This window comes from Acipenser ruthenus, chromosome 7 (genome assembly GCF_902713425.1).
Source record: "Acipenser ruthenus chromosome 7, fAciRut3.2 maternal haplotype, whole genome shotgun sequence".
Lineage (NCBI taxonomy): Eukaryota > Metazoa > Chordata > Actinopteri > Acipenseriformes > Acipenseridae > Acipenser > Acipenser ruthenus.
This window is the reverse complement of record NC_081195.1, coordinates 4,022,706-4,037,650: the sequence shown is the minus strand read 5'-3', so window position 1 is coordinate 4,037,650 and position 14,945 is coordinate 4,022,706. Positions and strand designations below refer to the sequence as shown.

The 14,945-nt window shown below is 37.1% G+C and overlaps 1 protein-coding gene and 1 pseudogene across 1 annotated transcript in view; one reads left to right on the top strand and one right to left on the bottom strand.

Annotated features, from left to right (window-relative positions):
• LOC117415685 (catenin alpha-3-like) overlaps positions 1-14,945 on the top strand; it is a 216,080-nt pseudogene that overhangs the window by 104,386 nt on the left and 96,749 nt on the right.
• The window catches only part of LOC117415688 (leucine-rich repeat transmembrane neuronal protein 3-like), a 48,252-nt gene that overhangs the window by 29,814 nt on the left and 3,493 nt on the right, over positions 1-14,945 (bottom strand). The window lies entirely within an intron of this gene.

The following is a 14,945-nucleotide window of genomic DNA, read 5'->3' as shown; positions in this document are numbered from 1 at the left end:
ACTGTATTGTTTTGAAAGCTCCTTGTTTTCATTACTTCACATAAAAGTGAGACTGAATTATTCTCCAGGGAATAAATATAAAAAAAAAATTAAAAACCCTGTTATTGCTGTAATAAATATTTTGCAGGCCTTTTTTTCCTAAGTGTGAACGTGTCAATTATATTTATCAGCTGTATTTTTGACAGAAATTAATGTTTTAATAATCAGTTTTACTAAAAACATAATAGTATTCACTGGAACCTGATATTTGTATCCGGTTCATTGGTACCAAAGCAAGAACCGGGTACCCGATTTGAAAGGAACCGGTTCGCACATCTCTACATTTTGGAAGCGATTTACACTTGCAGTGGAGCAGAGCGTGAGTGTAGCTGGCTGCAGAATTAGAAGTGCCAGAGTGGAGCGGACTTGGGAAATGAAAACCAAGGAGCGAGCAGTTTCAAAGAGGAAGAGAGCGAGGAGCGGCATTTATGAGTGCTCCCCTCTGCTCACATGCTCTGGTATATACACCAGCACCTCCTGCTGGAGATTGATTGCAGCTCTCTTTGTGAAATGAGTTACTGTAAAACTGAACCTTGGAAGAGGACAGTACTCAATAGCCCCTGAGAAAAAAAAGTTTTACATTTCTTTCCCTGGGGAGCCACTGTGTCAGATAATAGATTTACACCACTTTATATGATAACAAAAAAACCCTACGATCCAAACCAGCTGTTCAGATATGAACTCCACCTCCCCTGCTTATACTCTCAGTGTGGCAGAACACTACAGCGAGGCTCCTTTGATAGAAAACTAGAAATCAGGAAAATAAGTCAAATGGCTTTTAAGTAATTCCTTGCAGTACTCGAGAAAACATATAACACAGTCGCCTTATCAGACATGGATCAACCTCTGTGGACTGAACCTCCCTTTCAAGCAACTATATATAGAAAGAAAGACGGAGTCTGGCCCTCAGTGTGATGCACAGACAATGTGTGAGAGCCAGGAGTTTGAGAAAGATTTATCAAGGACAAGACTGGCCTGTTTGTTTGAGAGTCCCTGTTGAATTTAGCACCTTTAATATATAAATCAGATTACAATCTCTGTTTTTTAATCCTTGTACAAAAAGACCATGAACCCATAAACACTTGAAGAAAATGACTCACCTATAGTAATTGAATACTGCTCTTAAGTATAGGGTTGGCACACAGAAGATTTCTTTGACTCTGAATTATGTTTTTTTATGTGATTATTCATAAATTCAAAACACGCAATACTAAAATCTGAATAAAATAAAGAAACTAACTCTAGAAGACGAATGTTTCAACAATGGGGTCTTCTTCAACAGGGTGAACTGCCGTCCATTAAGTGTTAAGAATACAAGTCATTTCACTTTACATTTACTCGAGTCGACCTCCCTACAGAGGTCTAAAAGGATAATGAAGCAACCATATATATCCTATAGGTTCTTTGTCATAGTTGTTATTCGTATTAGATAAATACAATATATCTCATTTCTTGCAGCAACAGTGCTTTAAATTCAAGCTAATGACATTTGTGCCACAACCCATTAAAGATAAGCTAACAGTGACAGAACAGCAAGTGCCTTTTGCAAAAGAACCTTATTAAACCAGTACTGAAACACCCAAGAGATGGCTAAGTCTTTAATATTTCAGAAATATGGAATGTTTGGTACATTTTAGGTTATTCTGTCCTGACAGATGTTATTGACTCATCATTAAAAGAACAGAAGGCATCTTTTTCAAACCCCCTTACAAACGTTAATTGCAGTATACTTAGTGTTCCGCATTTTCGGTTTTTATCTGAAAAAAAAATCTGGGAGTTTATCTTACATATATTAAAATAGGGATAAAATTGGTGAAAAATAGTGTTTAATTGAAACAAATGTAAAAATCAGGGGAACAAAAATCTTAGTATGCACACTTTACACGTGGAATATGATGTGAAGCAATTCTGGTTTCTGATTAAGTTTAATGTCCCTGGCATGTATGATGAAGCAGAATCTGTCGAAGCCACATTTTCCCAAGTTAGCTGGTACTTTGCGATCGTTTGGGCAATCGCTGTGCTGATGGAAATAGTATTTATAGACGGTATGAACATGACATCCGCACAAAACAAGCCAGGTTTATTCGCCTTGAAATCATAAGAAAAGAAAATGGACAGAACTGGACGGTCAAGCCATCGGGAGACGCGTCAAATCACACTGGACATTTCCATCAATGCGTTCCATAAGTTTACCAACTAAAGCATCACCATTTCTGTCACATATTTGCGATTAAGATTGTCTGCGTTAGGCAATGTTTTAGCTGATGGACAGTACTGTCACACGAAGTTATCAATACATATCTCTGCAGTAAACAGTGGCTGTCCAGCAAAGCACAGCGTAACACAGTCATTCTGCGTTCTCACGTGTAATTAAGAGCTGCATAAATGGATTGCTTGTCTCTCAGTTCACTTTCTTGTTTTAGTTTGTGTTTATTTTTCAGTATGTTCTTTTATTGTCAGTGTGAGCATGTACCTCAATGCTGCAGTATTTGCAGCGCTATGCATCCTCTGCCTCATCTGACCCACTTCTACTATTTTTGCTTTTTGTATACTTTGAAACATGTTTTCTTTTGAATATTCATAAACTGATTTATGTTTTCTCTCCATTCATCATCCACTAAAAATATTATATTTTCGTGTAAGTATTTCAATTTAGTTTTTGATCAAGCTAGTAGTTACTACACCCAGCAATTGCCACAATAATCAGACTTGATTGGCCAACATAATCAGGTGATAATGTGTTTGTGAAGTGACAGAGAACCACGTTTGAACGTTATTTGACCCTCTGATGTGTAACGTCTGCTGTATCCTATGGTACAGTGTAGGTCTGCTTATTACAACGTTGGAGTCAAAATAAAACCACATTTTAATCATAATATTAACACTAAGTATACTGTACCACAGTTTAAATAGAGGATGCACAATCAATATTGAATAAAGATGGCCAAATAACCAACAAGCCCTTGCAGGTTGTTTACAGCCATCCTCAAGAGTGCTATAACCACAGCACTCCAGGAATGGCCATGAAGTATTCTATTCATACACTGCAGCAAGTTCAATATATGGTAAAGCAATTATGTTTAACCCTTATTTAAAAAGCTGAATTCAGAGAGTCATGTTCAGGCTCATCATACGTGAACGCTTTATGTTTTCAACACCACATTTAATACCCTTCTTCTGCTGGAAAGTGTATTACAGTATCAAATTAGCACTAACACACACTGAAAGGTCATTCCACCAGCTAAGTAATCGCCATTCCCACAGGCCCTCTCTACGGTTGCAGAAAATTAGTATTGTCAAAATAGAGATTTATGTAGCGTATTTTTTATGCAGGGTTACTTATTAAAATGTAATGTAATACATCAACTGCTATACCATACTGTTAGTAAATAAATATGTAATCAAAAATTACGGTATAGAAAGTAGAACAACGTGGTATAGATAGATGAAGATATTGAAAAGCATAAATACATATTGAAACAATGAACAGAACACAAGATACAGCAGCAGTAATGTGTGCGAATGTAGCAATGTCATGGGGCACTGAGCTGTTTATGTATTGGTGGCTGACGTATCAGAGGATGTTTCTGTGTTGTTTTCTCTTGTTGTATAAATATGTAATATTTTAAGTTCAATGAGCTCATTTATGCCATAGCTGAGACAGCTTTGATTAACACATAGATTGCCATCAACAGACAGAATGATCTGCGTCTGGATTAAGTTAAATGCATTCTAAGCTTTTTTTTATTTTTTTACTGAATTTAAAAGGGAGATAAAAACTTCATTAAACTGAGAGAGCATCAGTGAAAGCATCTCTTTCCCTAAGCCTATATCACTAATGGGGGAACTTGCCCCTTACATAATCCCACATACTGTAGCAAAATGCAACTTGAATCGAAAATGAATTACAATAAATGCAATAAGGCTAGCGGTAATCAAAAACAATTGCAACATTTTATTTTCTTAAATAAGGAGGTGGAAAAAAATAAATTAAAATAATTTTATTTCCGTGCAAATCCTTTGTTGAGTGTCCAGTTGTAGTATTGAGCCCTAAACGTGTTAAACATAATTTACACTAAAAGCTGTCAAAATTGTTACCATAGAAATAGTTGCATAGATCTAAACAGTTTAATGATACTAAACAGCATTAACCTGTAGAATTCCCATAAGTGCAAGTGTGCCGGGATCTGACCTTTTGAATCGCTTTTAATGCACTGAGAAAATGGAAAAAGAAATGCCGTTTTTTGTATGAGGCCAAAGTTAATCTTGATTAAATCTTAGAGCTTCTGATTAGATTAGTTGTCACTGAGACCCAGCTAGACAATCTGTGTGGCCGACCAGACTGTGGTACTGTCCATCCCATAGGAACAGATTACAAGCATTGCCTTTACAATGTACCTTTTTATTTTCAGAATCTAATTTGAGCCATTGTAATTTCTCCCTGTGCAAAGGTGAGTGAGTAAGTGTTTCAGAGGGGGACAGAAATTACGGCTGCATAGCCCTAATGGTCTTTTTTTCAAACCATGTTACTTCAGAAATTCGGCTTTTAGAACTGGTTGGACAGGGACGTGTTCACTGGGCTAGCTAGTCGGCAGAGTAAACAATAATCTAAAGAGAAACAACAGTGGAGAAATAAGCATTGCAGACATAGCGCTTGAAAGTGTTTTATTATTTTTGCTTTGTGCTGTATAGTAATTATAGTAAAACAAGCCACTGTATCAGCACATATTAGGGCAATGTGTTCCTGCCTGACAGGTGGGGGACCCTTGGGGTCTGCCCTTTGGGCTCGGAGTCAGATATTGTCACATGTAGGAAAATAGAAAATATGGGATAAAATTGCTGAAAAGCTTTCTGTCTCCTTGAAAACACCTGCAAGCAATTGAATAAAATAATAATAGTAGTAATAAAATAAAATAAATCAGTTGTATGTGTATTGGCATGAATACAGAGTAAACCTTTTATAATTTGATTCTACACATTTAATCAAACAATCACACAATTCAGTGATAATTAACTGGTATTTATTTGTTATTTGTATAGCTGGGAATGAATGCAGAATATGTGTTTAAATAAAATCTGGCTTGATGAAAAATGGATTGTCCTGTAGGTTTTAAATTTCTTCTAAATAGCATGCTTGTTTGAGGGGTGCCGTATGTAATTTATTTGTTGAGTTTTTGGACATACATTTTACATAACCTTAGTTTGTTGTCATTATTGCTCAAGTTTACATCTGCATTGAGCTCTCTCTAAAACAGCCACTTCAGCCACTTCATATGACTGTTGAAGAAGTAGTTTGATTGTTTGGAATCTAAATGCAAAAACTTAGTATGTCAAGGGTGATGTTCGTGGTTATAATGAAAATGACATAGGATATGTCACTCTATTGGGATTCTGAGATTTGTTTTCAGCATTAAGAGCCTTGAGACCCAACTGCTGCTGCTGATAAATGAAAACGTGTTTGAAACACTCCACGGAAGAATAAGCTTTTTATAGCAGTAGTCTCTTTTAGTGTTGTACTACTGCTGTCCCCCTGCATCCTTTATACAACAGCCCTGCTTTGGTATTGTATTCATTTCTCACTGTTCTCCTTGCCAGTCTGACTATGTGCTGCATCTATGAGGCCAGGTGGGCTGAAGCAATTACAGCTCATTGTCCTGAACAATTATCAGTAATGATTGACTTTTGGTTAGCCTGCCTTTGGCTGGATTTAAGGTCACAAGAGTAATGCTTGCATCCATTTAAGAGGGGAAATCTTATTGAGCCAGACTGAACAGAGTGTTTGTGATAATATCAAATCCTTCAGCCTTTAAAAACTCCATACCTGTCAATAAATGCTCTGAGCTAAATTTACAAAATGGAATTCAGTGTAAAATGTATATAAACTGTCTTACTTCATACTATAAATGACCCAAAAATGTGAACATATTGCATTCAATATATTGATGTTTATGCATTTACTAATTAAGGGGGGTTATAGATAAGTTTATATTGAGTACATTGCCATGACTGTCACTCTGCTTTTCTTTTGTATTTCAATCTCAATTTATTATCCTAAACTAAGTGTGAACATGCCAGTATATACTGTAGATACTGTAGCAGAATTTGCTTATGCCATGTGTTTAACTGCAGTGTTATGTTTGTACATGTAGATATTTAGAGGAATAAGCTAGGGTAAAAACTAAAAAAGACAGACGATCCACTACTACTGTATATACAGGGACAAACTGTAGCATCCTGTGACAGAGATCGAATGATTCTTGGTGATAGATCTCCCTCTCGACCTGTGAGGGCACGGTGCGAGAGGAACAGAGTACCCTTAATTAAATGTCACGACAATTTATTCCGTAGGGTAGGTGGAAGTCGGTCACTTAGGAAAGGGGCGGAGCTTTGGCACCCAAGCTCAGTGACCCGCACGGTAAGCAGCGTGGCATCCGAGGATTGGAGGAGTGGATGCGCTCGTTAACCTCGGGGTCATGAGCGAGGGTATAAATAGGGGGCATGGCTTGAGTGATCTGTTCCTTTGTGAATGGTTAGAGAGAACCAGAAGGAAACCGTGAACGTGAACTGTGAGTGTTGTTTGTTAGTTTGGTCTTGTAAACTGTGTGTCTTTTGTGTCGTTAAAGATTACTAGCACAATCCGGAGCTGTAGCCGTCGGCCAGCATTAACCTGGACGTCAGCACGCACTTCTGTCACGACAGGACTGTCTTTTCACCACGAGCACCTAAATCACGCACTGTAGAAACTGTGTCTGTGTTTGTGTTTTGTGTGGGTGAGGAAAACGGGACGTTTTGTTTGCGGGTCAAACCCGTGGGATTCATATAAACGGAGCGATACATGCCGCTGTACCACTTCCAACAATATTATTATTTACAGGTTGTTGCCATAAGGCTCTGGACATTAAAACATTAATAAACACCCTTGCACCTGTACCATACGTTTTCTGTGTGATTATTCCACTCTGCACTGCACTCACCTGCACGTAGTTACCACTTTGCCACACATCCTCATGACTGATTCACTCAGTGCGGAAAGCAACACTAAACTTACTTTTTAAAACTCAAAACCACAACCTTAAATAAACAAAAGACCAAAGCAATTGTCTTATAATTGCTCTAAGTAAAGGACATACCTGTACATGGATCAGTGTATATCGCTAGTATAAAACCTTCAACTTTGTCTCAGATTGTATCTTCCTGCAAAAACTGGAAAATCTCCTTGTATGCTCTCTGTAGTTAACACTTTATTATATTGGGTATAAGTATAATTTGCGTGGGATAAAACAAATTTTTAAAAAAACAAAAAACAGTATCTACATTTTGATTTTAAATCCTCCTTATTCATTTACTGAGGCAGATATGTAAACAGCCTTCCTCTAATTACAATGTAAGATATGTCTGAGCCAGACGTTCAAAAACTCAAATCTGTTAGCTTTATTCTGGCATACTGTTACTCAGAACTATGTCAATGGAACATACTGTACTGTTTACATTTTCAAGACGAAACATACGCTGCTGTCTGTTTCTCACCAACAAATACCAAAATAACTCTCAGCGATAAAAAGTATACAAGACACAGACAATTCACTCTATTCACATGACATGAAATTTGCAATAAAAAGAGTAACAGTTATATGCCCTAAAAATTCAACAGCGCAGATCTATCAAAATCTGCTTTTTTGTTTTATGTACAGAACCTTTGGGTTTTGAATGCTGTGTAATCATGCTTAATAATGCTTTTGCTTTTGCTTTGAAAGCTGTTTTGAGTATCTAGTCTTCTGTGGGCTGCTGGGGCTTGGAGGTCAAAATCAAACCACTTGATCAGTGGTTGGAAGTAAATATTAGATTGGTAGGTTAACTATGCTCTTTCCATAGCTACTAAACACTCAATAGTGCTGAATTTAGAAATACTAAAATAAACTTTAAAAATGAAATGACAAATGTTTCAAATAGAAGTGTTTTTTGCAGTATGTTCTCTGCACTACAGTGAATATCATTCAGTTTGTGCATTTCTATTGTGAATCTGGAAATGAATGTCTAGATGTGATTGCTATTCAGACTATAAAGACCTATTATATGTACAGAAATGCAATTAAAATTGCACTTAGACATTTTATCATCATTAGAAAGGGCTACAGTATGTGAGAACTAGTATTTTGTAATAATTATACTTCTATTACTCTACACAGAGATATGTACTGTACCTAGATTATCACTCAGTTTTATCTGTTGGCATTGGAAGCTCTATGGATGTAAATGAACTATGAAATATGTAAAACGCCAGGGAGAGTGCTATTTTAAATATGTAAACAATGGTGATATATAGACCAGCCACCATCTATACCAGTACATAAGACCATGTAAAGGTCCATTTGGTTTGCATCTTTATAAAAATGTACATTCTATTTAAAGTTGAGCTATTTCCACAAAGCTGTGGTTTAAACATGAGGAGTACAGTAATTACTTCTGAGAACTGAACAGTGGCCTTTTTTCAGGGACACTTTCCTTTAGCATCTTATTAAGCTGGCTGTGTCTCTTTTAAGTGCTGAAAAAGGATTTGAAACCTTGTGTCTCTAAAGGCAAAATGTGTTTTACACATGAGGTGGATTTAATTACCACGATGGGGCTGAGTGCAGTCTATGTTTTGTACAAATATGTCTTCTGGAATCTTTCTTGTAAGTTGGTTTTAAAGGATTGCAGGAGTGTTTTCACATCCTCTTTCCCCTACACTTCAGCACTTTTGTGGTGGTTCATTTCTCTGTCTCTGTAAGTTGATAAATAATAATAATAATAATAATAATAATAATAATAATAATAATAATAATAATAATTCTGTTAACCAGGAAATAAAATGTTATCAGCCACATCACTGAAAGTTGGTGTTCCCAGAAGTGCAACCAGTAGCCACATTTCCAGTGGCATTCCTTGCCCAAATAGTGCCATGGATTATCTTGTTTATTCCATGATTTCCAGTGGTAACATTCCATTATGGAATTAAAAAATAATATATTTTCTAATTTCTTTCTACAGTATCTGTAAACGTGTTATCTGCAATGTCTATGTTCTTACATCCAGAATATGAGTTGCATATAAATAATCACTATTCTTACAGGTTTTTATTGATATTTGGATTTCAATAGCTAAATTGTTATCAGATGTGATCCAGTTCTTTCTCAACTTAACTTTGTTTGCCATGGTAACAGCCTCTATTTCGCTACTTTGCTTAATTTCACTACAGCATTCTGCGTACAAACCAGTATCTCGATCCCAGATATTGATCACAGGAGGCATTTAACTGATGTAAGGGAACTAAAGCAAAAGATAAATGTCTTTAGAAGGAGAAACAGCTGCTTAACACTCAGCTCTAAAGAGCAGTATTACTCGGGTGCACTGGCATAATATATTGGATCTGACCTTGACCCATTTCTCTTTCTTTAATGCCCCAAGGGGCAGGAAAACAGAGATAAGAGGAGGGCTACTCTGATTGGGATCTATACACTATTGCACTACTGGGGTTTTGGATGCACACACATCATTTTAAAAGTCAGAATAAATTAATTCTGAAGCAGGTTGGAGATAAAAAAAGACAGTTGATGAATAAGGACATACTATTCATTTAGATTTTAATATAGCAGAACTCACTGCAAAATAAAACTATCCTGAGCACTTTATTGGCAGACTACAGGACATTTCGACCAGCTCGGTACAGAGACAGGGCAGAGGCTTTTTTTTGTCCTTCTTCAACTTTAAAGTTGTACTCTTGAAATCATGTAACAAATACCATTTTCACACAGAAATGCAGGTACTGTGCCGTCTCTGAAACGTTTTAATGTGTGTAAAAAATACCCTTTCACATAGCATGAAATTGTATTACCGTCATAACCCTTTCACACAGCCAAAGAGGTCGCGCGAGTACAACTTTCAAACCTGGCAATCAACAGATTGTTCTCATGGCAACAACAGACTGTTCTCGTGCAATCTGAAACACTAACAAGACCTAACACATGCACGCAGTGCTTAATTTGTAAAGAAAGAGGTGCCGGGGCGCAAGCAATGACAATAATACTGACCCTAAGAACCGCACATTCAAAATCATAAGATGTTTATTTGAAAGTGTGTTGTACGTACTTGTGTTAGATGTTTACATTCACGTATTCTACATCATATACAAAGTAGTAGTACATGCAGAAAAAACATTGATGAAAAAACGCATCCCAACACGAGCATTGGTTTGACCCACAGTCTGCACTATTATCAGCGATGTGTACACAACAGAAGCCGCTGGTAGACTACAAAAATGATTAATTAAACTTAGGCTAGGTAGTTGTTAACTTAGTATAGTATTGTGTAAGAAGTTGCTTGTATCAATCATGTCGTTTTTCAAATCAAGTAAGCTTATTTGTGTATAAAAAACGACACTAGAGTTGCAGCCAGTGTCATCTTACTTAAAGGCACTCAAGCTGAAATCGTAAAGTAATTTAAAGTAGGCTACAAACGTGGCAGCGGACTTTTTCTCTTTAGCATGCACACAAGAACTTGCGGTCTTAATGCAACTATGTTGAGATTTTAAAAAGAAAGCATTTTATGAGATTTTTAACTAGAGGTACCAGCGCTATGACTCTGCATGCCCAGAGGTTCCGGGGCGTGCCTCGGCACAAATTAAGCACTGCACGCACGCACCTTACCTACCTACGCTATAGTGACGTGGCATGTTCACTTTGAAACCACACCCACTATAGCGCTTCAGTGGCGGTATAGCCTTTCACACAGGGAGTTATGACGGTTCAGTGCCGTCTCTGAACCACCTCACAAGGTGGTTCAGAGACGGCATAAAATATGACCGTTCTGTTGCGGTATAAGCAATTCACATAGACCTATAAGCCACTTCAGTGGAGGTTCTGAACTGTCATAACTCCACTGTGTGAAAGCACCTAAAGAGACCCTGGACTGGAGTGGTGCCTATATTATCTACCTATATTCTTCATTTCAGGATCATACCCATTCTAGGGAAATCAGAATGATAGGTTGATGTTGGCAAACCTACCTTTTGTTGCACACAATAATTCAAACTGCTATTTGGCCTAAGCAACAGTGAGTGTTTAGGGGTTATGCTCTATTTTTTCTATTCAGCATCCCTCAGATAAATAATCTTGATTAGACACTCACAAACACAATTATAAACCTTCCCATGTGGAACGATTTCTGGTAATTTCTTTTACTTCTCAAGTTTAAATCAAGGTCCCTAAGGTATCTGTTTATAGACAGCCCATTAAGTTTATGTTTATAGGAGGATTGACGTGTATCCCTTTAAGGCTAGTTTAGAGAAATAACTAGGAAACTAGATTAGAATATACTCTACTCATACCTATTTATAATACTCAAATTGTATTGCTGTGTGTTATTAAAAGAGTTGGCAGCAATACAGTATGTGTGCTAACTGGCAAGGCAAATTACACACCACTGTTAAAAATGTTCTAATGAAGTGCAGAGGATGAATGGGACTGCTCAGCTGAGTGCAATACGGTTGGGTAAATCACAATGACATTGTTTTAAATTGATGAGACTAGGGCAAATTCAGGCTTATCCAGGCTTAATTTTATCCAGGCTTAATTTTGGACTGCCAGTCCTGGTTTTATGAATCCTACCAGGTCAAAGTAATAATCTGGTCATTCTGTTTGAATACAGCTGAGATTGTTATTCAATTGTGGAGAGAAAACAATGCAGCAAGAAAGCAGTATTGGTCTGTTGTTCTCTAAAAAGTGTCCCGAGCACCAGTGGATTTCAAATTATGATCACAGTCTTCTAGGTTCAATGCCTGTTTTGTGTATTTCAGGGTGGTTTGAAAGGAGTCGTATCCATTAATCATCCACAGAATAAATTAAAGGATCACTGCTAAGTAATAATTCTGGGAATATGCATCTCCCAGCTGGAAGGAGATGGACATGTCCACTGAATTATGCAACTTTAGAAGAAAGTTCTGCAGTATGTTATTTCTGCTGTTAGCTGTTTTAAGTGTCTTTCGTGTTCCAAAGGTTTTACGCAGATAGGATTGCTGCTATGCAACAATCCTATTGGAAGTAAAGCCTACAGTGTAAAAAAACACATGTTACATTCCTCTTGTCTTCAATTGTGTTCTATATTTGGAGAGATTTAAGGACTGGTAGTAAGTATTATCTTGAATACAGCATGTTATTTGTGTGTGGGAGGACTGAAAGATGAGAATCCCATATTAAATTTAAATATTCTTTCTTAGAACATTCTAAAGCATATTAGTTTATAAACTAACAGTTTCAGGATTATATTTCTATAATAAGGTGAATGATTAGATAACCCATTGATCCCCCATATGCATTCTTCTTAATAGATATATTTTAATCTTTTCACTATCCACAAATCCTGCTGTCGTATGTCTAGGTCAAAGTGTTCTACTTTCGTTATCAATTCAAGTGTAATAATGCAGTAATTCAGTTTCAATCTTTTAAAATGGCATTTCTGGAGATCTTTCATTTTATTCCTTTCCTCTTACATATAGCAACCATTGGATCAATCCAGGTAATGTCTCAAATGAGGCAGTTCACCAGTACTTGAAAGTGCTGGAAACATTACAGCTTAACAGCTTTAACAATCACAGCACCACCAGGGAGTATGCTTAATTCCTAGTCAAGGAACACTCTTAATGCGACACTTATTTTTTCTATAACCTTAATGAGCCTCTTATTCTCCCTAAGGCTGCAACACTAGGACTGGGAAAGGTATTATTTATTTATTTATTAGTTATTTAACTTCAAGGCTCATTGCACAGAACTGTATATTTTCTTGTAATTCTCAAACCCCAATCCAGTCACGTCCCAAGTGTACGTTAAATAAATAAAAACTTTGCATCAAGGGAATCTCATTTTGTAAATTGCTTAAGAATAATTAGAAGAGGAATTGGCCAGAGTATTCCAGTTTAATTCATGTAATCTAAACGCACTACACAATTACTAATTGTATGCATCAATTTGTCATACTAAATGTGAACCAAAGGCTTTACTGTAAACCAAAACCATTCCAGTTTGATATAAGTCTTCCCTCTGTCCAATAAAGGATTTGTAAGCATATATATAGATGGCCTTCAGTGAGTTACAGGAAAATAATTCCATCTAGGGTTTCTGTGAGGTCATAAATTATGACCCCGAAGATCTAGTAATTTATAAACTGTCACAGAAACCCGAGATGGAATTGTTTTCCTGTAAGTCACTGAAGGGGCCCATCTATTATTTTTTTTTAATACATGGATACCCTTGTGATGCTAATATTAAAGAAGACGAGGTTCAGCAGTACAGTTGGGTTTTTTTAAACATAGTGTTTCAGTGCTCTGGATGCAAATATAGCCTTCATCCATATATATATATACAGTGCCTTGCAAAAGTATTCAGACCCCTGACCAATTCTCTCATATTACTGAATTACAAATGGTACATTGAAATTTTGTTCTGTTTGATATTTTATTTTAAAACACTGAAACTCAAAATCAATTATTGTAAGGTGATTTTTAAGAAAAATAAAAAACTGAAATATCTTGCTTGCATAAGTATTCAACCCCTGTGCTGTGGAAGCTCCCATTTTACACCGATGAAAGAAATTGCCCTAACGAGGACACATTTTCTGGATAAAAACCCCACTGTTGAAGGATCATTGGCCAGGCTGTGAATCTGAAGGAAAATGAAGACCAAAAAGCATTCTACAAAAGTTAGAGATAAAGTAATACAAATGCATAGATTAGGGAAAGGGTACAAAATAATATCCAAGTGTTTGGATATCCCAGTGAGCACAGTTGGATCATTAATCAGAAAGTGGAAGCTGCATTACACCACCCAGGCACTGCCAAGAAAAGGCCGTCCCTCAAAATCACTTTGAAGGAGCTACAGAGTTCAGTGGCTGAGAGTGGAGTAATGGTGCACCACTCAACCATATCAAGAGCTCTGCATAACACTGGCCTGTATGGGAGGATGGCAAGAAAGAAGCCGTTACTCTGAAAGCACGTCTGGAGTTTGCCAGAAAGCATGAGAGTGACCCAGCTGAGATGTGGGAAAAGGTTGTGTGGTCAGATGAGACCAAGATAGAGCTTTTTGGCCAAAACTCAAAGCGCTAAGTGTGGCGCAAACCTAACACTGCACCTGCCGCAAGACACACCATCCCTACAGTGAAGTATGGTGGTGACAGCATCATGCTGTGGGGATGCTTCTCATCAGCAGGGACTGAGCATCTTGTTAAAATTGAAGGAAGAATGGATGGAGCAAAATACAGGGAAATACTGCAAGAGAACCTGCTTCAGTCCGCTAAAAAACTGAAGCTTGGGAGGAAATTCACTTTTCAGCAGGACAATGATCCCAAGCACAAGGCCAAAGCAACACTGGAGTGGCTCAAGAACAAAAAGGTGAATGTCCTACAGTGGCCCAGTCAAAGTCCTGATCTCAATCCAATTGAGAATCTGTGGCATATTTGAAAATTGCGGTCCACAAGCGTTGTCCAACCAACCTGAACAACCTGGAGCAAATCTGTCAAGAAGAATGGGCCAGAATCACTCCGACACTATGTGCAAAGCTGGTAAATACTTACCCCAAAAGACTTAAAGCTGTTATTGCAGCGAAAGGTGGCTCTACCAAATATTAATGTGTGGGGGTTGAATACTTATGCAAGCAAGATATTACAGTTTTTTTTTTATTTTTCTTAAAAATATTTCCCAGCATAAAACCAATGTCACCTTACAATAATTGATTTTGAGTTTCAGTGTTTTAAAATAAAATATCAAACAGAACGTAATTTCAATGTACCATTTGTAATTCAGTAATATGAGAAAATTGGTCAGGGGTCTGAATACTTTTGCAAGGCACTGTATATATAGTAAACCACAGTATCTGGGCTAG